At 40.0% G+C, this 23,319-nt stretch overlaps 1 long non-coding RNA gene and 1 other non-coding gene across 8 annotated transcripts in view; both read left to right on the top strand.

Moving 5' to 3' along the window:
- Window positions 1-23,319, top strand: part of LOC129050465 (uncharacterized) — a 59,386-nt gene continuing 36,067 nt past the window's right edge. For 2 of the 7 annotated variants that reach the window (XR_010137442.1, XR_008514089.2), the window contains exons 1-6: window positions 180-613; window positions 6,779-6,885; window positions 7,349-7,431; window positions 10,393-10,456; window positions 11,909-12,091; window positions 13,489-13,535. This is a non-coding gene — a long non-coding RNA (uncharacterized LOC129050465). Of the gene's footprint in view, window positions 69-157; window positions 614-6,778; window positions 7,432-10,392; window positions 10,457-11,908; window positions 12,092-13,488; window positions 15,264-21,872; window positions 22,097-23,319 lie in introns of those variants that run through there. The other 5 variants (XR_008514090.2, XR_008514092.1, XR_010137440.1 and 2 more) reach the window with 5 other exon arrangements.
- On the top strand, window positions 8,657-8,788 carry LOC129050608 (U8 small nucleolar RNA). Its single transcript, XR_008514287.1, has one exon. It is a non-coding gene; the product is annotated as a U8 small nucleolar RNA (small nucleolar RNA).

The raw sequence follows: 23,319 nt of genomic DNA, 5'->3' as shown, positions 1-23,319 counted from the left end.
CAGAGATTTGGTGGTTGTGGCGCCCAGTCGCGAGTGTGAAGAAGGGACCAGATGGGTCGGGCAGAAAGGTGCTGGGTCAAGAAAGGAGGGGGCAGCCGGGAGCGCGCACACGCGGGGTGCGCCGGGTTGAGGGGTGAGGGGTGAGGGGTGAAGGGTGAGGGGTAAGAGGTGAGGGGCCACGAGGACCAGGGCGGGGTAGGGGCAGCCCTTTCCCAGGCGGTAGCGGGGGCGCTGGTGCTGTTGCCCTTTTAAGCTGCGGCTTGACGGGAGCCGCGCCTCCTGTCGGTGGAGTCGGTTATAAAGGGAGCAGCCCCCCAGGCCGCCACACAGCTCCCGCCAAGTCCTCGGTGTCCCTTGCCATTTTCCAGCCGCGCTCCCACGAGGGTCACGGCAGCGGGGAGAGGTGGAGCCGCGAGAGCTCGGCCGGGGGCCCCGCCGGGTGGTCGCGGCCATGACAGCGGCTCGGGACAGGTTCCTTTTCCGCGCCCCTCTCGCCTGAGATGAGGGGAAGATGTCCCTGTCAGCGTTCAAGGCCAAACTGAAGTTGCCGGCCTCTATCTTCCACGAGAACCAGGAGCCACAGCCGCGGCTCACGCTCCACCGCAACATCAAGGTGAGTCGCCAGGTGGCGGCCTCGCGGCGCAGGGCGAGGGCGGAAAGGGGGTGCCCAGAGTCCCAGGACAAAGGGGAACCTGCCCCAGAGAGGCCCCGGTTCCCCGCCCTTTTCTCCCACAACTAGCCCGCCCGGCACTGGGCCAGGCTTGGGTGGGAGAAGGCGGAGGGCGCGTCTCTCCAACTCCTAGCGCGGGGCTGGCTTGGGGGCTGCTGGCCCCTCTCGGCCCCTGTCGCTGCGCTTCGAGGTGGGAGCCCGCGGCTGCCGGAGCCCTCTTGGGACCCATGGTCGCCCTCAGTGAGCCCACCTGCTCTCCCCACCGCGACAGGGCGGGGCAGGGCGACTCCCGAGTTGTTGGAGCCCAGGCGGGGAAGGGGAAAGACCTTTAAGATTTTCGGTTTTTTGGCGAGGCGTAGTGGCTCACGCCTGTAATCCCAGCACTTTGGGAGGCCAACCGGGCTGATCACTTGAGGTCAGGAGCTGGAGACCAGCCTGGCCAACATGCTGAAACCCGTCTCTACTAAAAAATAGAAAAATTAGCCGGTCGTGTTGGCAGGCGACTTAATCCCAGCTATTTGGGAGGCAGAGGCAGGAGAATGGTTTGAACCCAGGAGGCGGAGGTTGCAGTGAGCTGAGATCGAGCCGTTGCACTCAAACCCGGGGGAGAAGAGCGAGACTTCTCTCTCTCTCTCTCAAAAAAAAGTTTTCTTTCTTTTTTTCTTTTTGTTGAGACAGAGTCTCACTCACTCTGTCGCCCAGGCTGGAGTGCAGTGGCGCGATCTCGGCTTGCTACAGCCTACCTCTCTTGACAGTCCACTGGTTAAAGCGATTCTCCTGCCTCAGCCTCCAGAGTAGCTGAGATTACAGGCGCCCGCCACCACGCCTGGCTAACTTTTGTGTTTTTAGTACAGACGGATTTTTTAGTAGAGACGCGGTTTCACCATGTTAGCCAGAATGGTCTTGATCTTCTGACCTCATGATCCGCCCGCCTTAGCCTCCCAAAGTGCTGGGATTACAGGCGTGAGCCACCGCGCCCGGCCTCTGTTTTGTTTTATACATGTAATATATTCACAAGTATCTTTACAAAGTGATTTTGATACTCTTTTGTCTTCTCCCTAGAATCTCTTTGTTCTGTAATAATTTTTTCTTAGTTTATTTTGATCTTATTTTCCTTTTCAAAGCCTTTCCTTAAATATCTATCCTATGTTGCTTATCATTTGTAGTCTTTTTTTTTTTTTTTTTTTTTTTTTTTGAGAGGGAGTCTTGCTCTGTCACCCAGGCTGGAGTGCAGTGGCGCAATCTGGGCTCACTGCAAGCTCCGCCTCCCAGGTTCACGGCATTCTCCTGCCTCAGCCTCCTGAGTAGCTGGGACTACAGGGGCCAGCCACCACGCCCCGCCAATTTTTTGTATTTTTTAGCAGAGACGGGGTTTCACCGTGTTACCCAGGATGGTCTCGATCTCCTGACCTCATGATCTGCCCACCTTGGCCTCCCAAAGTGCTGGGATTACAGGCGTCAGCCACCGTGCCCAGCCCTGATTCTATATTATAGTGAGTTGTACAATTATTTCATTATATGTTACAATGTAATAATAATAGAAATAAAATGCACAATAAATGTAATGTCCTTGAATCATCCCAAAATCATCTCCCCCAACCTTGTCTGTGGAAAAATTGTCTTCTGCAAAACTGGTTCCTGATGCCAAAAAGTTCGGGGACTGCTGGCATAAGTGGTGTCATATAGTATTTGTCCTTTTGTGCCTGGCTTATTTCACTTAGGGTAATGTCTTTAACGTTCATCCATGTTGTAGCATGTGCCAGAATTTCATTTGTTTTTAAGGCTGAATAATATTCCCTTGTATGTATTTAATACGCCTTGTTATCTTTTCATCTGTTGATGAATGCTTGGGTTGCATCCACCTGTTGGCTGTTGTGAATAGTTTCGCATTGCCTGTCTTTCTCGTGATCGCCATCCTATTTCACATCTAGCAGGTGTGAAATTCCATTGATTGATTGATTGATTGAGACTGGGTCTGACTGTTGCCCAGTCTGGAGTGCAGTGGCATGATCTTGGCTCACTGCAACCTCCATCTCCCAGGCTCAAGCAATTCTTCTGCCTCAGCCTTCCGAGTAGCTGGGATTATAGGCATGCACCACTATCAGCTGGCTAATTTTTGTATTTTTAGTAGAGACGGGGTTTCACCATGTTGGCCATGCTGGTCTCGAACTCCTGACCTCATATGATCCACCTGTCTCCGCCTCCCAAAGTATTTGGATTACAGGTGTGAGTCACTGCGCCCAGCTAGTAGGTGTGAATTTCTATGTCTTAGTGGTTTTGATTTGCATTTACGTGATGGCTAATGATGTTGAGCATCTTTTTATGTGTTTATTGGCCATTTGTCTATTTTCTTTGGGGAAATATTTATTCCAAAATTTAACCTGTTTTTAAGTGGGTTATGTATCTCTTTATTATTTAGTTGTAAGAATTTTTTACATATTCTACATAGGAGTTATAACAATTTTCTCTCTTTTTCTGGATTGTCTTTTTTTCTTTCTTGATGGTGTCCTTTGAAGCACAAAGATTTTAAATTTTGATATAGTCCAATTTATCTTTCTTCATTTGTGTTTTTTTGCTCCTTGTGCTTTTGGTGTAATATCTAAAAAAACATTGCTACACCAAGGTCACAAAGGTTTCTGTCTATGTTTTTTTCTATGAGTTTTATAGTTTTGTCAATATCTCTTATATTGAGCTCTTTTATCCATTTGAGTTAATTTTTGCATGTGGCATGAAGTAGGGGGTATAGCTTCATTGTTTGCACCTAGACATCCAGTTATCTCAGAACTATCTGTTGAAAAGCTTATTCTTTCCCCATTGAATTGTCTTGGAACCCTTACTGAAGATCAATTGACTGTATATGTGAAAGTTTATTTCTGGATTCTATTCTTTCATCTGTTCATCTGTCCTTATACCGGTAGCACACTCTTGATTACTGTAGCTGTTTAGTAAGCTTTGACATCAGAAAGTATGAATCCTCCAGAAAGTTTTTTAAGGTGGGTTTGGCTGTTCTGGGTCACTTGCATTTCCATATGAATTTTAAGATCAGCTTGTCAGTTTCTGCAAAGGAGCCAGCTGGGATTTTAATCAGAGGTGCATTGAATATGTAGATGAACTTAGGAAGTACTGCCATTTTAACAATATTAAGTTTTCCTCCATGAACACAGGATGTATTTGTACTTATTTAGGTTTTACTTTAATTTCTTTCAATCATAGTTGTGTTGAATGCAGACCTACTTTGAATTAATTCTGTTATTTTTATGCTACTTATTGCTTGACAAATATAATTGCTTTTAGTTTTTAACTAGTTTTGATGTAATGTGAAGTGTATTTGGACCATGTGAAGCTTATTTCTGCTTTGAAATTTAGTATAAATGGGTTATAATAAAATCTCACTGTGCTAATTTTTTGGTTATGTGAAATAGAAAATCAATGTAAATTTAAAAATTTATTCTGGGCCGGGTGCGGTGGCTCACACCTGTAATCCAAGCACTGAGGGAGGCTGAGGAGGGCAGATCACAAGGTCAGGAGATCGAGACAATCCTGGCTAACACAGTGAAACCCTGTCTCTACTAAAAATACAAAAAATTAGCTGGGTGTGGTGGTGGGCGCCTGTAGTCCCAGCTACACAAGAGGCTGAGGCAGGAGAATGGTGTGAACCTGGGAGGTGGAGGTTGCAGTGAGGCGAGATTGCGCCACTGCACTCCAGCCTGGGCAACAGAGTTAGACTCCGTCTCAAAAAAAAAAAAAAAAAAAAAAAAAAAAAAATTCATTCTGAAATGCGATAGATGTTGAAGCTCTTCTGGCAGATGGTTATAAAGAGGAATATATAATCATTCTATTGAGAAAATATAATCAATAATGTGAATACCTAAGGTAGTTTATTTTACATATATATCTCGGTATTTATTTATTTTTAAGACAGAGTATCACTCCTGTCACCCAGGGTGGAGTGGAGTGGCAGGATCATGGCTCATTGCAGCCTGAATTTCTTGGGCTTAGGTGAGTCTCTCATCTCAGCCTCCTGAGTAGCTGTGACTACAGGTGTGCGCCACCATGCATGGCTAATTTTTTGTATTTTTAGTAGAGGTTTCCCCATGTTGCCCAGGCTAGTCTCAGACTCCTGGACTCACGTGATCTGCCCGCCTTGGCCTCCCAAAGAGCTGGGATTACAGGTGTGAGCCACTGTGTTGGCCTTATGTTTTATAATTTTTAAATGATACTTTTTATTCTATTACAAAATATATATAATTGTAAAAAACTTGTAAAATATAAAAGAGGACAAAGACAATAGAAAAATTATTTACGATGAAATTCCCAGGTAAACACCGATTACATTTTTTTTTTTAAGAGCCTGTTGCTCAGGCTGGAGTGCAGTGGCACAATCATAGTTCACTGTAACCTCATACATCTCATACATTTTGATATCACTACTTCTGGTTTTATACATAATGTGTTCACTTTGAAAGAAGAGAGTATAATTTTATAATGATTATTTTCATTTAATGATCATGATCTCATTGCAATTATTGATCATTTAGTTTACTCCTGAACATTTTGTTATATATATTTTTGCTGTTGTGAGTGGGATATTTCTTATAACTTGGCATTTGTGCCTACATTCAATTTACCTATAGGAAATTAAGTTTTGCATATAATTTTTTTAATTGGTGCAGTGGCACAATCTCAACTCACTGCAACCTCCGCCTCCTGGGTTCAAGTGATTCTCCTGTCTCAGCCTCCTGAATAGCTGGGATTACAGGCACATGCCAACACACCCAGCTAATTTTGTATTTTTAGTAGAGACGGTGTTTCACCATGTTGGTCAGGCTGGTCTTGAACTCCTGACCTTGTGATCCGCCCACCTCAGCCTCCCAAAGTGCTGGGATTACAGGCTTGAGCCACCGTGCCCAGCCTGTTTGTGTGTTTTCTTATATCTTTCATCTGAGTTGCAAGGGGCACATTGGGTTTCCAGGAATTTTCTTAGCTAACTCTGTTCCATTATCTTTTAAGGTTCTTAAGCATAAATCCTCTCTCTTTTTTTTTTTTTTTTTTGGATGGGAAATACTGGGGCATAGCACTAGGAATACAAATTATGTTTAAATAGAGCACAAAGTACCATCTCAAAGGAATAACTGATGGTGAATGTCTGGTGATTCATTTTATTATGTATCAACTCTAACGAGGCTTAATAAATAATTGAGGTTTAACACTTAGGTAACCGGTCTGTATTTAAGTCTGAAAATTTTTTTATGTTACAGTTTCACCTTCACATTGAATATTCTGTAAAGCAGAAATAAATTGATTAGCATTCTATGAATGAAAAATAAAGCCATGGGTCGGGTACAGTGGCTCACACCTATAATCCCAGCACTTTGGGAGGCCAAGGCAGGCGGATCACCTGAGGCCAGGAGTTCGAGACCAGCCTGGCCAACATGGTGAAACCTCGTTCCAGCTACTCGAGAGGCTGAGCCAGGAGAATGACTTTAACCCAGGAGATGGTGGTTCTGGTAAGCCGAGATCGTGCCACTGCACTCTAGCCTGGTGACAGAGCAAGACTCTGTCTCAAAAAAAAAAAAAAAAATTAGCTGGGCATGGTGGCGTGCACCCATAATTCCACTACTTAGGAGGCTGAGGCAGGAGAATCACTTGAACCCGGGAGGCAGAGATTGCAGTGAGCCAGGGTTGCACCACTGCCCTCCAGCCTATGTGACAGAGTGACACTCCATCCCTAAAAAAAAAACAAAAAAAACCAAAAAAAACCCATGCTGGTAATCGAAAAACCAGTTTGCCTCATCACAGTTTAGAACATTGAATTGTAAAAATCTTTTTTCTAGTGCTAGCCAGGCTTAATGGTAACATGAGCAATTCAGTTACTTTCTCAGAGTTTTATATTTTTATCTGTGAAATGGAAATGATGGTATGTACAGTTTAGGATTTTTGTGAAAATTAAGTGAGACTGCAAGTGTCTTGAATAGCAGTTGAAGTACATTGATATAGGTGACATTTTACAGTGGTGTCTTCCTCAGCATCTTATTAGTTCAGTGTTTTAAAGCTCTATATTAGTTACAGAAACAAAGTCTAATTTTTGTTCTTTTGTTCTCATTTCAGATTAGAAGTGGACACCTGAGTCAGCAGGACCTGGAATCCCAGATGAGAGAGAGCTTATCTACATGGACTCAGATCTTGTTGTCACCCCCATTAATGACAGTCCAAAGGTGCAGAAAGCACTCTAACAACTGAGTTGTAGACTTTACTGAGATCTGAAATCTGCATGAGATTTTCATTCAGAATATTATTTACTGTCTAATCTTTCCTTTTCTCTTGTCTGCTTCTGTTTCATTTGTGCTGCATGTCTGCATTTCCAGCTCCCGCTCTGTCTGCAACAGTTTCCTCTGCCTTCACTTCCACTGCACTGGAGTTCTAAGTTTTCTCCCCTCTGTTTTGAATGAGTCAGCTCTGCCTCTCACTACTGCTTTCTTCCACATGCCACAGAGGGGTTGCCAGCCTCTTGACCTCAGACCTTAGCTCTCAGTCCCATCGTTTCTCCATCTGCACTAATGTGACTCACTCTAAGTATTCTAGTCTCTGATGTATTTTGAAGGCAGAAGCAGTCAGAGGGCACTGCTCACCAGGCTGGGCTGGGCAGGCAGATCACACGGAAGCCCTGCCCTCTCACAGGTTGTTAAGACTGCATGGGAGACAGTGAGGAGACACTATGGGAGCTGGAGGAGTCACGGTTCACAATGTACTTCTACACCACTGTGAGTTTTTTTGCTTCTTGCCTTTTAGAATATAATACTTTATTGCTAGGGGAAAATGAGTATTTACTTTAAAAAACAGATGCATTTCTAAGTCCCTGTGTTTTGTCTTGACTTCCAACTCCACAACATACATTCCACTACTTACTCTCTATTTTAATTTTCCTGCTTCTGTTACTTTTTTTTTTTTTTTTTTTTGAGATGGAGTCTCCCTCTGTCACCCAGGCTGGAATGCAGTGGTGTGATTTTGGCTCACTGCAAGCTCCACCTCCTGGGTTCACACCATTCTCCTGCCTCAGCCTCCAGAGTAGCTGGGACTACAGGTGCCCGCCACCACACCCAGCTAATTTTTTGTATTTTTAGTAGAGACAGGGTTTCACCGTGTTAGCCAAGATGGTCTCGATCTCCTGACCTCGTGATCCGCCCGCCTCGGCCTCCCAAAGTGCTGGGATCACAGGTGTAAGCCACCACGCCCAGCCTTCTTTTTCTTTTTAAAATCTCTTTTTCTGTATTAATTCATGACTGTCTTTTCGTATCTCATTGGGAGCATTACTGTGGTTTAGACCAAAGGGTTCTTGGATTCATGTTTATTTTCTAGACAGACAGCATTTTATATAGATTATTCAGCTATTTTTCATAATGGAGCTAATTCTTATTGTGAGTTCATATGTGTAGCAGAGTAACTTTATTATGCTAAGTTTGATGTGCATTGGTGCATTTTCAAAGTGGGCTTTCTAGAACAATTTGTGATATCTTTCCCAGGGGTGTCCAGTCTTTTGGCTTTCCTGGGCTGCACTGGAAGAAGAATTGTCTTGGGTCACACATAAAATACACTAATGATAGCTGATAAACTAAAAAACAAACAAAAAAATTGCAAAAAACATCTTACAATGTTTTAAGAAAGTTTAGGAATTTGTGTTGGGCCACATTCAAAGCCGCCTTGGGCCGCATGAAGCCCATGGGCTGTGGGTTGCACAGGCTTGCTTTAGATGATATTCCTTGTTTCTTTTTTTCCTCTTATAACCATATTTGATAGTTTATGGGAAGCCTTAGTCAGTGGACATTTTTGTGTTTAACTTTTAATTTTAAACTACTTTTAGTCTTAGAGAGAAGGTTAAAAAATAGTTGAGAGTTCCTGTATACCTTTTGCCCAGCTGCTCTTAATGTTCACATCTTATAGGTCTATAGTATAGTTAACAACACCTGGGAATTAGCATTGGTATAGTGCTAGTCAGGCAGGATAATCCTTACCTGTTCCTCCTTTTGGAGGGCAGTAGAATGTGGTAGTTGGAGTTGCATAATACTTGATTCATATCTCTGTGTAATGATGTCGTGCAATACCCTGATTGCTCCTTTTGAATTCTTTCTGAAAAAGGAAAAATAAACATGAGTATAGTGCTGTTAACTAAACTACCAAATTTATTTGAATTCTACCAGTTGCCTCTAATGTCCTTTTTTTTGTTGTTGTTCAGGATCCCACATTACAGTTAGTTGTTATGCCTTCTTAGTCTCGTATAGTCTGTCCTAGTCTTTCATGGTTTTGTCAGAATTTCTCAGACTTTTCTTGCCTTTCATGACCTTGACAGTTTGTCTTTTTTTTTTTTTTTTTTTTTTTTTTTTTGAGATGAAGTCTCACTCTGTCACCCAGGCTGGAGTGTAGTGGTGTGATCTCAGCTCACTGCAACCTCTGCCAACTGGCTTCAAGCTATTCTCCTGCCTCAGCCTCCTGAGTAGCTAGGATTACAGGCGCCTGCCACTGCGCATGGCTAAGTTTTGTAGTTTTAGTAGAGATGGGATTTTACCATGTTAGCCAGGCTGGTCTTGAACTCCTGACCTCATGATTCACCTCCCTAGGCCTCCCAAAGTGCTGGGATTACAGGTGTGAGCCACCACACCTGGCCTCTGTATGTTTTTGTAATACATGTTATAAAACGTATGACTCAAGTCCTTGACACTTTGAAGAGTAACTGGTTCAGTGTTTTGAAGAATGTCCCTTAATTTAGGTTTATCTAAGGGTTTCTCATGATTAGAATGAGATTATTAATTTGGATTATGAGATTAGAATGAGAATATGCATTTTAGTAAGAATACTACCGTAAATACGGTAATGCTGGTTACTTAATTAGTAAAGGTTTTAAAAATACTACATATAGAAGTTTTGCAGAAGTTAGGTATAGAAATGATGGTTGAATTTTTAATTAAAAGTCTCAAGATGCAGTATCTGGCTGTCCCAAGCTCATGGATCCAACTACATGGTTTCTTCACATTTCTCAAAGAAATTGTGCACTTTCCAATTCATGCTATTATGGCTTCCTTGAATGGTGTCTTCTCTGATATAACCATAAAGTTCTAACCATTCTTCAAGACCTCAACCCACCCCCTACCTCTTCTGTAAACCCGGTCTCAACTATATCAAGTAAAGTGCTTGCTGTATTCTCTAAACTACTATTTACAAAAAAATTCTTTCTGTCCAGGGTTTTGTCTGTAGTTATGTCCTACCTCTTTTCAATTGTGAAATATTTTGTTGTTTATCAAATGTTTGTCTCATCTTCCCAACCAGAATGTCAGCTCTCTGAAAATAGGATTGTGTGTTTTATATTTTTGTATCCCCCTTAACACTTGACATAGAGCCTTACCTTGGCAGGTACCCAATAGATATTTGTTGAAAGACTGAATTTCTAATTAGAGGTAAATTATCTAAAGAGTAAGCCAAGATAGGGGTGAATTTTTTCTTTGAAGCTGTATTTTGTTACAGATATCTATTGAAATTATTTTAAAAAATAAATTATTATCTATATATGTATGTTTTAATCTGAAAAGGCATCGTTATTATTCTTTTTGGTAACAAATTTTACACATTCTTTTTTTGTCCTCATTGATTTATTATCTGATATAAGGGACATATAAGGAGACAGATATCCATCTTAAAAATTGTCTCGAAAGTTTTTTTTTTTTTAACCACAGGTAATGAAACGACCACCATCAGTTGAATTTCAACCAAAAATATTGCATCTACCAGCATTTTCAGGTAGGATCATAAAGGAGTTATCAAACATGTAGACTCTTTGTATACAGATACAAATATGAAATTTATTCAGAAATGGAATATTTGTATGTGAATAACTAAATTTTTTTTTGTCTTGACAGTTGGTTATATTCTTGGAGCAGTGTTAATGTGAATTGTAAATAATCTGTAATTCATTTGTACCAGCTGTTGACATTTCTCAGCTGAGTCTGGGCTGTCCTGTCCTCTTGTGTGTGGGGAGGTTCCTATAGATCTGGGCAAGTTTTCCTGTAGAGTGGGTTGGGGGAGGGTCTCCTCCCTTCCCTTCATAGAGCTGGTTGAATTTCCACCATTTATGGCAGGTGTAGGTGCACAGGGTTGGGGACAACAAGGAAGGATTGGGATTCTATTGGTGGGACCAGAACATTTGAGAATGGGACTAGGTGGTTCATGACTGTGGAGATGGTGTGGTAGTGGAGATAATTAAGGGATAATTATTACATTTCTGTTGAGCTAATGAAAATCTTATTTAGGGTGAAAGTCAGAAATTTTTACATACCTTAAACTGTTTTTTTGTTTGTTTGTTTGCTTAACAAATTATATTTTAAGCTGTTGAACTCAATTTGGGGAAAATTATTCATTGTGGCTAGAGTAGAATCTATGATTTGAAGTAAATTTAAAATATATTTAGGTTTCAATAAACCAGCTAAGGGTTTATATCAGTCAACTTAATTACCGATAAAAACAACCAGAAAAACCTGTGGAGAAGGACGTTTAAAGACCAAAGTGAAGCCAAATATTAATAATAGTGCTTTCAGTGCCAAGTAGGTCTATTTATGCAAACCTAGAGAATTATTACTGGGAAATACTATTTCCTTTTTCTTCTTTGAGTTATTTGGGAAATTATATTTATAATTTCTTTTGTCTAAAGATTGAGATCAGCCAAAAATATGTTAATTTTAGGGGGTATCACATTTCCTAGATTTTGCCCTTTTTTTGTATACGGATTTGGAGGTAGGCATTTCAGGTGATTTTAGCTATCATGTTTTCCTCGTCATTTTTTTACAGTAATTTTATTGGAACTTTTTAATAACTGTGGGATTTGTGCTTTTCTCAATATTTGAGGGTTGATTTATTTATACAAAGACTCTTTTGTCTTTTACTCCAGTTGTATTCAACTTTGCATTTTGTTATAGTCTAGGTTGTGGGACAATTCTGCTTTAGACATCTGCTTGGTTTGAAAGCATAGTTTTCCATTGAAGTGGTTAAAAAGTTTCCATGGATAGATAAAGAGATGGGAAATATAGAAGGACAAATAGAAGTAGTGTCATCTTTGGAGTATTTTTGGTTTTGACAGTGTAGTGTTTTCTTTGTCCTCATCTTAGCTGTCGTAATTCTGTGTTTATTTCTCATGTAGTGTTTCCAGTAGTTGTCTTTCTCATCATTCATACTTCTGTTATTTTCTTTCCTTGGCAGTGGATAAGTTATAATTTCTGAAAGACCAAGATTGGAATGACTTTTTTGCAACAAGTGTGCTCACAGATGGACTCCACTGAGAAGAGCTCGAGGACCTCTTGAGCCAAGCTTAATCTCCTTTGCTGTTTGTGCATGGTGGCTGGTCACCAGGAGGTGGCCGCCAGGCTCCTCCATTCCCCGCTGGTAGGCCTCTGTGACGTGACTTATGCATTTAAATTTATGTTTTTTAGAGGCTCAAACAAGTGCTAAAATAGCAATTTGATTTAACTACCATGAAAAAACTGATTTATCATGATTTTAGTTTTATGGAAATTATCCTCTGCTTAATCCTTAGGTCTTACAGTAGATGAGAGTAGATGGTGATTTTGAACTTTCTGTTGTTGTTGTTGATGTTGTTTGTAATACTCAGATTTCCATTTTATGTTAACTTGTAAGATTTTAAAAAAATATGTAGGCTGAGGCAGGAAAATGGCGTGAACCCCGGTGGGGGCGGAGCCTGCAGTGAGCCAAGATTGTGCCACTGCACTCCAGCCTGGGCGACAGCGAGACTCCATCTTAAAATATATATATATATATATATATATATATATATATATATGTGAAATTGGACCGGTGCAGTGGCTCATGCCTGTAATCCCAGCACTTTGGGAGGCTGAGGCGGGTGGATCACCTGAGGTCAGCAGTTTGAAACCAGCCTGGCCAACATGGTGAAACCCCATCTCTACTAAAAATACAAAATTAGCCTGGCATGGTGGTGCACTCCTGTAATCCCAGCTACTGGGGAGGCTGAGGCAGGAGAATCACTTGAACCTGGGAGCCAGAGGTTGCAGTGAGCCAAGATCGCGCCATTGCACTCCAGCCTGGGCAAAAAGAGCGAAACTCCATCTCAAAAAAAAAAAAACGTGATATCATAAGACCTTTTCCCTTCTCATCAGTGACTGGAATGAACTGCCCATGTGGAATGGGTTGGCAGTGTTGGTTCCTTTACTGGGTCATCTGGTAACCTGCAAGGTTTCTGCTGTGACACTGAAGGAAGACATCAATCCTCTAAGACATTTTTTTCCTATCCTCTGGGAATATTACTTTTTGGACTATCTTGGTCCATTGGTAAGCTCATGGGAATTTGTCAGAGTTTTTTCGTTTTTTGTTTCTTTTGGCTCATGTTTAGCATCGGTTAGCAGAGTGTTTGGAGTCATCCTCAGAAAGGAATTACGGTGGTTCAGAGGTGTTTTCTGTAGTGGGCCCTCATTTGGGAATTGGCTTGAAAGAATTTAAGTTCATTTGCTTCCAGGATATTATTAAGTTTACTTTTTTCTATAGTTGGTGTGTGTCTATCAGGTAAGGGCAGTCATTTAGAGAATATAAAGTGGTAGGAGAAACTAAAAGTACTGTTCTTGGTTTTTATTTTAATCTTATTCATATACAAGTGCCTTTGTAATTTAGTAAATATCACTTTTGGCGTACAGTATAAATTTCCTTTTTATAAAGATCTGAGCTGTTAACTTTGCTGTCACTTTCTGTGTTTCGTGACTTAAATATTTTAATTTTTCCTTTTTTTACACTTACATTTTTTATTCTAGTTCCAATTGCTAATCCAGCATTCGCAGATAGATCTAAACTGCGATATGTAAGTAACATTTATATTTTAAAAATTTTTTTCATGACTTTATTAAATAGTTACAGCATACATACTTATCAAAAGCAGAGTCCTAAATAATTATCATAAATTTTTCTGACATAATGATGACTCTACTCATAGGCAATTTTTATGGGCATTCCAATTATAAATTCTAGAATATTTAAAAATAGCCCTTCTCCTAATATACAATGCTGGGATTATCTGAGCTACTCCTGGAAACTTTATTAAATGTTCTTGTTTTCTTATTTTCATAGAGACAAGGTCTCTCACTATGTTGCCCAAGTTGGTTTTGAACTCCTGGGCTCAAGTGATTCTCCCATCTCTGACTCCCAAAGTGTTAGAATTATACGTGTGAGCCACTGCACCAGGCTAACTGTTACTGTTTTGAGTATTGGTTATAAAATACTTCAACCCTGATCCCTGTGTATTAATTTAGTTATACTTCCTCAAAATTTCTCTTGGCCATGCTTATCTGTCCTTCATGTAGCACGTAGCTTCCCTATGATGTTATTTATAATCCAATGAGATTATGATTTATAAACTCCCAATGGAAGGAAGTGTCCTTGCTTTTTATAGAAGTGACATACCAGGTAGAAAGCACCATACAGCAAGTGTTAGAAGGCTCTGGGTTCTGGTTGCCTATAAGATTCGGCCAAATGATTATCTTTTTCTCATTCTCTGTTTCCTGGGGAGGGTGGGTGGAACAAGGAAATGGCATAGGTTTAGGATTCAGACAGACCTGGGTGTGGATCAAAGATCTGCTTTCTGGGCCAATTACTTTAATTGCTGAGCCGCAGTTTCCTCATCTATAAAATTGGGATGGGGATGAGATAACTACTTCATAGATTTTTGGTAATTATTCCACTTTGAATGAGGTAAATATATGAGATACTTTATATAGTGCCTGATTCTTAGTGGGTATTTCATTTACAGTGGGGTTGGTTTTGTAGAAGTTGCAGTTATTATCATGAAGCTTGCTTATCTCATTATTGTTAGGACAAGCACATGAAAAATCGGAGGTGAAAGGATTTTGTGAATTGTGGCAGTAGTATAATAATTATTCTTCTATGCTGGTAAAATATTGGTGAAACAATAGGAGTTTAGAAAATGCTTAATAATAAGGGTAATTCTTATTATACATCTTGTAATGTTACTCTCCCAAAGTAAAATCTGGTAATAGAAAGTAGGATTTAATACTTTGAGCATTTAACACTTTGAGAAGGCTGATGGTATGCTCGTTAAAAATGAATCAATGAAATATTTATTTAAACACTTTTATTTAAAATGTGTTATATCCTTGAATGGGGTGCCCCCTGCTAACATTTTCAAACAGATATCCCAAATCATTTCCAAGTACAGTCATCCCTCTGTATCAGCCCGGAGACTGGTTCTAGTATCCCCTTGGATACCAAAATTCACACATACTATTTTTCCTCCGCTTTTAATGAAGTTTGATTGTAAAACTGTTTTAATTTGAATAAAATGATACTGAGGTAGACAGTTTCTCTGGTAGGAATCTTCTTTTATTTTCTTTCTTCATTCAAAGCCACTTCTAGTGAGGTTTTCTCTGATCTCAGGTTATATTACCTTGATAGCATATGATAAAGGGTCCTTAACTTAGTCTGGGAGATAATTATTATTGAAGTAGGTATATTTATTTCTTAGTTTTGTTTTTCATATAAAAATTAGAATCATGTGATATAATTTTATGTTTGTTTTCCCCCATAACATATATATTATGTATTTTAAATGTTATTAACATTTAAAAATAAAATACATAATAATTAAGGTAAACTTTTTATATGTTGTGAATATCTGATCATTTTGCTTACTAATTTTGGATAGTATTATAATGTTGGAAACAACATTGCGATGAACATTTTTGAGATTAAGTCTTTGTGCCTGCTTTTTCTTTTTCCCTTTAGGGAAGATTCATAGAATTAGAACAAATTAGAACAAATGGGTAGAAGGCAGTAAATATCATTGTGACTTCTGAAAAATTGCTGAAGTGCTCAAATAAATTGTATCAATATATAATCCCAGTCAATGTGTTTAAAATGCCTTTTGTTAGAACTTCCAACATTGAGTATTTATCAAATTGTATATCCTTCTATCCTTGCCAATCAACTTTATGAGGTATAATTCATATATAGTAATAGTGTAATACTGTAATTTTTAAAATGTGTTAATTGTCAATTATGCATAATTTAAAATGTTCCATTTTAGCCATTTTTATGTGTACAGTGGCATTTAGTTCATTCCCATTGTTGTATAACCGTCACCACTATTCATTTCCAGAACTTTTTCACCATCTTAAACAGAAGCTCTTTACCCATTAAATGGTAACTTCCCCTTTCCCTTCCCCAGTCCTGGTGACCTATACTCTACTTATTCTATCTTGGTGAATTTGCTTATGGTGAGTACCTCATATTGCTACCAAAACATCAAGGGGTTTGGTCTAGGTCCTGTTGCTCACAGCACAGAAAGCCAATCACGGAGACGATGAGTGTTGCTAGGGAAGAAGGCTTCAACTGGGTGCTGCAGCTAAGGAGATGGGAGATGAATCTCAAATTTGTCACCTCAACTGACTAAAACCAGGGGTTTATTTAGCAGGGAAGAAATGTAACCATGTATGGGAAAACAGGAGTTAGGGAAGGGTGGGGAAGAGAAGTTGGTCGACAGGAAGCAGGTAGTTGGTTAGGCAATTGTGATGAGTGAGGTGGTCTGGTGTCTTATGGTCCAGATGTGGTGATCTGGTAAGTTTCAGTTCCTTGATAACTATCTGGGAGGCCTGATGGTTGGTTTCCCAACAAAGGAATTCAGATAAGACAAATGTAACTTTCTCAAGTTTTAAGACTGGGAGGGTCAATTTCTATGTTTATTTTAAAAGACTGTAAGCATCAGTTCTATAGGACAATTGGGCTGCTTTCATTTGCAAGGTTCATCCATGTTGCAACTAACATGTCAGCATTTCATTCCTTTTTAAGGCTGAATCATATCCCTTTGTATGTATATACCACAGTTTGTTGATTTTTTCATCTGTTGTTGGGCACTGGCTTGTTTATATCTTTTGGCTATTGTGAACAATGCTGCTATGAACATTAGTGTTTTCTGTTTTTGTTTTTTGCCGACAGCTATCCCTATGGGTGTGAAGTAGTATCTCATGGTTTTGATTTGTATTTTGTGACTAGTGATGTTGAACATCTTTTTGTTTGATTGTTGGCTATTTGGAGAAAGGTCTAATCAAGTCATTTGCCAATTTTTGTATTGAGTTTTATGTTGTTGAGTTGTAGGTATTTTTTATATATTCTAGATATTAACCCCGTGTCAGATAAATGATTGCAAATATATTCTCTCATTACACTGGTTGCTTTTTACTGTGGCAAGTGCCTTTTTGAGATATGAATTTAGGAAGAATTTTTCTATTTTTTAAATAAGTTTTATACTTGAATAAGGTAAATGCTCATCCATCATTAATTTTTTAATAAAAACACAGTTTTCCTGTTTCTTTGCTGTAGTTCTCCTCTTGGTTGATTATATTTTATCATTGGATAGGTTTTTTTGTTGTTTGAGATGGAGTCTCGCTCTGTCACCAAGGCTGGAGTGCAGTGGCGCAATCTCAGCTCATGGCAACCTCTGCTTCCTGGGTTCAAGCGATTCTTCTGTGTCTGCCTGCTGAGTAGCTGGGATTACAGGCACCTGCCATCATGCCTGGCAATTTTTGTATTTTTGTAGAGACGGGGTTTCACCGTGTTGACCAGATTGTCTTGAACTCCTGACCTCAGGTGATCCACCCGCTTCGGCCTCCCAAAGTGCTGGGATTATAGGCCTGAGCCACCATGCCCGGCTGGTAGATTTTTTGTTTTGCTTTCTTTTGAAGAAGACCTCTCAGTGGCTTACCTCTTTGCCATGCTTTGGTGTTTGAGCTCTCTTCCCTGTACTAACTGTAGCTCTGTAGGACTTGGGGGTCAACCTTACCTTTTTTTCCCCCTCTTTTGTGTGCCTTGTTTGAGTTAGCATTTCTTTTTATTCCAGGCCTGTAGATTTTACTAGATTGTCTCTAGGAATCTCTTTTACTAATGTGCTTCAGCCTGCCTTCCTGCCATCTCTTTTTACTAATTTGCTTCTGCCTGCCTGCCTGCCTGCCTTCCTCCCTCCCTCCCTCCCTCCCTCCCTCTCTCCCTTCCTCTCTCCCCTTCTTCCCCTTCCTTCCCTTCTCCTATGCCTTCCTTCCCCTCTCCCATCCCTTCCTTCCCTTCTTTTCTTTCCATTTATATTGAGATAGAGTATTGCTCTGTCTCCCAGGCTGGAGTGCAGTGGAGTAATCTTGGCTCACTGCAACCTCCACCTCCCAGGTTCAAGCGATTCTCCTTCCTCAGCCTCCTGAGTAGGTGGGATTACAGGTGTGTGCCACCATGCCCAGTTAATTTTTGTGTTTTCAGTAGAGATTGGTTTTCACCATGTTGGCCAGGTTGGTCTCGAACTCCTGACCTCAAGTGATCCACTTGCCTTGGCCCCCTAAAGTGCTGAGATTACAGGTGTAAGCCACAATGCCTATCCTCTTCACTCCTCCTTTAGTTTTTATATTACTTCTTAGATTTCTTCCTCTCTTATTTCATCCTTTTTCTGTTCCTGAAACCCCTACAGGATGGGTGGGGGGGGTTGTGTCTCTTGACTCTTTTTTCAAATTTTCTTTTGCTTTCTCACTTTCTCTTGTTTATTGAGATATAATTTACATACCATAAAATTCACCATTTTAATGTGTACAGTTCAGTAGGTGTCAGTATACTGAAAGTTGTTCAACCATCGCCACTATCTAAATTCAGAACAGTTTTCTCACCCAGTGAAACCCAGTACCCATTCTTCTCCAACCCCTGGCAACAACTAATCTGCTTCCTGTTGGCTGATTTGCCTATTCTTGATATTTCATATAAATGGAATCATACAGTATGTGGCCTTTTGTGTCTAGCTTCTGTCACTTAGCATAATGTTTTCAAGGTTCCTCCATATTGTGGAATGTGTGAGTACTTCATTCTTTTTCTACCTGAATAATCTTTGTATGGCTATTCCACATTTTGCTTATGTGGTCTTGATGGACATTTGGGGTTGTTTCCACATTTGGCTATTATAAATAATGGTGCTCTGAACATTTGTCCACAAGGTTTTGTGTGAACATATACATTTTTATTTCTCCTGCAGTAGTGAGATTGCTGGATAAAATGGTAACTCTGTGTTCAGCCTTTTGAAGAACTGCCAAACTCTCTTTGTTAAACTTTTATTTTAGGTTCAGGGGTACATATGCAGGTTTGTTATATAGGTAAACTCATGTTATGGGGGTTTGTTGTACGGATTATTTGGTCACCCAGGCACTAAGCTTAGTAAGGACCAATCGTTCTTTTTTCTGATGCTCTCCTTCCTCCCACCCTCCACCCTAAATAGGCCCCAGTGTCGATTGTTCCCTCTTTGTATCCATGCAAACTTTCTTCTTTTATTGCTCTTCCTTGACTTTATCTTTGAGCTCTCAAACTTGGTATTTATCCCCACTCATTTTATTATTTAGGATTTCCAGTTAATTTTTTAATTTGAACAATCATATTTGAAAGTTTTTGTTCCTGTTCTTTTTCTCTGATTGGTCCTTTTTCCTAGCTGCCTATATTTGGCATGTACTTTTGAATTTGAGGATAAATATTAGGATTATAAAAATTCTCTTCTTGGAGCAGAATTTAGAATTAAATATTGTTATTAATATTTAAGGCTAAACGTTAGGATTATATAATATAAGCCTGGAACCTGGACTTTGAAAAAAAGGGAACAAAATTTGGATTATAAACATTGTATTCTTCTCTCTTGACCTTGTAGGTCACTTCTTTTTCATCATGGTCCTGCTTTTTAATGCTGTTTATTTCTCAAATGCCTGGTGATCTCTGGTTCTTTGTTTATATTATGAATAAATGATGAAATTGATTGGTATAAAAGTTGGCAATACGAGTTTCCTTTATTCTTGCCTAAGTCTCTTTCTCCAATAGCCTCTCCTTTAAAGAAAGGGCTGGTATGTGGGTAGGTGAGGCCTGTTGACTGGTTGAGTTTAATTTGGGATTCCAGCTGGCTGAAGATCAGATAGGCAGGCTGGAGGCCTCTGCAATTGCCAGGGTGGGTTTTTCTTTGCAGTGGAGCTGGCTTTCCTCATTTAACCCCTTCCCCGCTTCAGTATCTGGAGGACCACAGTCGCTGCTTCCTGCATCCATCCATCCAGTGAGCAATGTGGATTGCTCACTGTAGTAACAATTTTCCACATTTACCCAGGAGGCCAGGGCTGCAGGGTTTATTCCATGTACCAGGGAAGAGAGATGGAAAAGAGACACGATCTGATTGGCTCAACTGTTCCTTGTACAAGGACACAATTTTTCCTTGTGCAGTTGTTTAATCTGATGATTGTCTTGTGGCTCATTCTTTCTTTTTGTCTTAGTTTATTCCAAGTCCCTGAGGCTTCCTTGGGAACGTCTGTCTACCTGTGGTTCTTAGACAGGGGATTCCTTTGTTCATTCTCTGTCTTAATTCTATTTGTGCATGTCTGGCATCTGAGATTTTCTCAAACTTTCTAGTCCACTTTTAGCCCTCCTTTTTGTTTCCAATTATCCTTTAATAAAAAGAGCTTGTATTTTAGAGACTCTAGAGGGTTCAGAAAAGTGAGTGTCGAGTGTTTAGTCTGTAACCATTAAAGACAAAGAATGTCTCATAAGTTTGGATCTATGTTACTTACGTGATTGTGATTTACGGACGCTTTCTTTCTTTCCCTTTCCCTTTTATTTTTTCTTTTGTTTCATTTATTTATTTTATTTTTATTATTGTTAGAGACTTACTCTAAAAAAAATAGGGTCTCACTTTGTGCCCCAGGCTGGAATGGGACTACAGGTACATGCCATCATGCCTGGCTAAATTACAATTTTTTTTTTTTTTTTTTTTTTTGGAGAGACAGAGTCTCACTTTGTTGGCCAGGCTGGTCTTGAACTCCTGGCCTTAGTGATCATTCCATCTTGTCCTCCTAAAGTGCTGAGGATTACAGGTGTGAGCCACTGTACCCGGCCAAAGTTTTCACTTTTTAATATGATGTATAAGGTATATAGAAGTGCCTTAGTTATTTATTTATTTATTTATTTATTTATTTATTTATTTATGAGAGGGAGTCTTGCTCTGTTGCCCAGGCTGGAGTGCAGTGGCATGATCTCAGCTCACTGCAACCTCCGCCTCCTGGGTTCAACAATTCTCCTGCCTCAGCCTCCCGAGTAGCTGGGATTACAGGCACCCACCACCACACCCAGCTAATTTTTGTATTTTTTAGTAGAGATGGCGTTTCACCAGTTGGCCAGGCTGGTTTTGAACTTCTGACCTCAAGTGATCCACCCGCCTCAGTCTCCCAAAGTGCTGGGATTACAGGCATGAGCCACCATGCCCGGCAGAAGTGCTTTTAATTCCACAAGTGTTTAGGCTTTTTGAGTTATATTTGCTATTTTTACTTTTCTCCTTTTACTACATCAAAATGAGTCCTTTATAATTTCTGCCCTAGGGAATTCTAAAAATTTATCTTTGTGGTCTAATATAAAATCATTTTTAATGTATGCCATGAATGTAGTCAACTATCTATAATAATGTAGTAATAGTAGCTTGCTCAGTCAGCACCAGTTGTCATGACCCAATGGTAATTTCTGCATGTGGATTATCTCCTGATTCTTAGAACAACATGAGGTACATATTATTATTGGTCCTACTTGTTGTGCCTACCAGGCCCATGAAAGATGAGTAATTATCCCAGGATACTGTCTCCCTCACCTCCAATGGTGGGCCAGAGCTAGGTCCAAGACTTTGAATTCTAGAGTGTTAGACACCATCCTATGCAGCCTCCCACTGAGTAAGGGTGGTCACTGTTTGTAGGGTGTAGAGTTTGATACGTCTGTTACTTTGACTTCATTAGTTTTATTTAGGATACCTGAATGTGTGAATGTATTGATTAATATATTCATTATTGCCTTCTCTCTGTGCTTGGAGGAGAAGAAGATTGAAGTTTACCACTGCTATGGGTTTACATTGCATGCTTTGTTATTTGGTGTATAAAGATTCGCACCTTAGATCTTTTGTAGGTCATACAGTTTTTAGTTTAAAGGGAATCTTTTTCTGAAGAGTTTAGCCTTGAATTCTACTGAGATTTACATTGGCAATCCTGTTTGCATTTTGTTTGCCTTGTACAGCCATACTTTTATGCACTCCTTTCCTACTAATGTGTTTATTTTCCTTTCGATGTTGATACGTTTGTTCAACATACATTTTCAGATGCCCGAGTGTGCTCCAAGCACTGTCTAGTGTCACAGTGGTGATCGGGATACAGCCCAGCCTTCATGGATCTTCTGGGCTGCTTGGGGAGACAGATAATAAACAAGTCAATGAATGAATAAGTAACAATAAAATTTTAGTTCTGCTCTAATGTGGTAGCCATTCACTTCATGGGGGCTATGTAAATTAAAAATTAATAGTAGCTTACTCATTCAGCACGTATTGTCAGACACAATGGTATTTTCTGCACATGTATTGTATCCTTTGTTTCTTTTAACAACATGAGGTATGTATTGTTATTGGTCCTACTTGTTGTGCCTACCAGGCCCCAGGGTACTGTCTCCCTCACCCTCAACTGTGGGGGTAATTTTTAAAATAAAAGTTAAGGCCAGATGCAGTGGCTAATGCCTGTAATCCCAGCACTTTGGGAGGCCAAGGTGGGCAGATCAGTTGAGCTCAGGAACTCAAAACCAGCCTGGACAACATGGCAAAACCCCGTTTTTACTAAAAATACAAAAATTAGCCAGGTGTGTGACACACACCTATAGTCCCGGCTACTTGGGAGGCTGAGTTGGGAGGATTACTTGAGCCTGGGAGGCATTGCAGTTAGCGGAGACTGCACCACTGCTCTCTAGCTTGGATGATCCTGTCTCCAAAAAAAAAAAAAAAATTAATTTAAATAAATATTTTGTTCCTCACTTGCATCTGTCATATTTTATGTGCTTGATAGTCATGTGTCTAGAGGATACTGGATTGAACAGTGCAGATGTGGGACATTTGTCAGTGCATGAAGGTTTGGTAAACAGTGGTGCCTTAGACACTGTCATGGAGATGGGTTGTTTCTGAGGTACAGTGTCAAGTCACTGAGGGCACCTGGAGTGGTGACCTGAGAAAACCTGAATTTTGAGAAGGTACCTGTACTGTGAGGTTGTTGTCTACAGGGCATGTGGTACTTGTATTTAGGATTTTGGTAAAAAGTGACTATTCATAAGCTCTTTAAAGTTTCTATTTTAAAAATATAGGATTTTTAGGTAGTGCATTTTCTCTTGTAACAGGAATTGTTTTGGTCATATTAGGGAAAATAACTGGCATGTTGATACATTTTTATTTTAGTTGATTAAATCTGGTAGCCGTTATTTACTTTCATAGATTGAAAAATGGTTCAGTGTTTCAAAATATTTTGAGCTTGTCTTTGAAAAGAGATAGGCAGGTGCAATGGCTCAGTCCTGTAATCCCAGCAGTTTGGGAGGCTGAGATGGGAGGATTGTTTGTCAGGAGTTCAAGGCCAGCCTGGGCATCATAATAAGACCCCAATCTCTACAAAAGCTGAAAAAATTAGCTGAGCATGGTGGTGCACGCCTGTAGTCCCAGCTACTTGGGGGGTTGAGATGGGAGGATGGCTTTTCCAATTATCCTACAGATATTTTTCAAAATGATTACTTTTAAA

This window comes from Pongo abelii, chromosome 16, assembly GCF_028885655.2.
Source record: "Pongo abelii isolate AG06213 chromosome 16, NHGRI_mPonAbe1-v2.0_pri, whole genome shotgun sequence".
Lineage (NCBI taxonomy): Eukaryota > Metazoa > Chordata > Mammalia > Primates > Hominidae > Pongo > Pongo abelii.
This window is presented reverse-complemented; position numbering and strand designations above follow the sequence as displayed.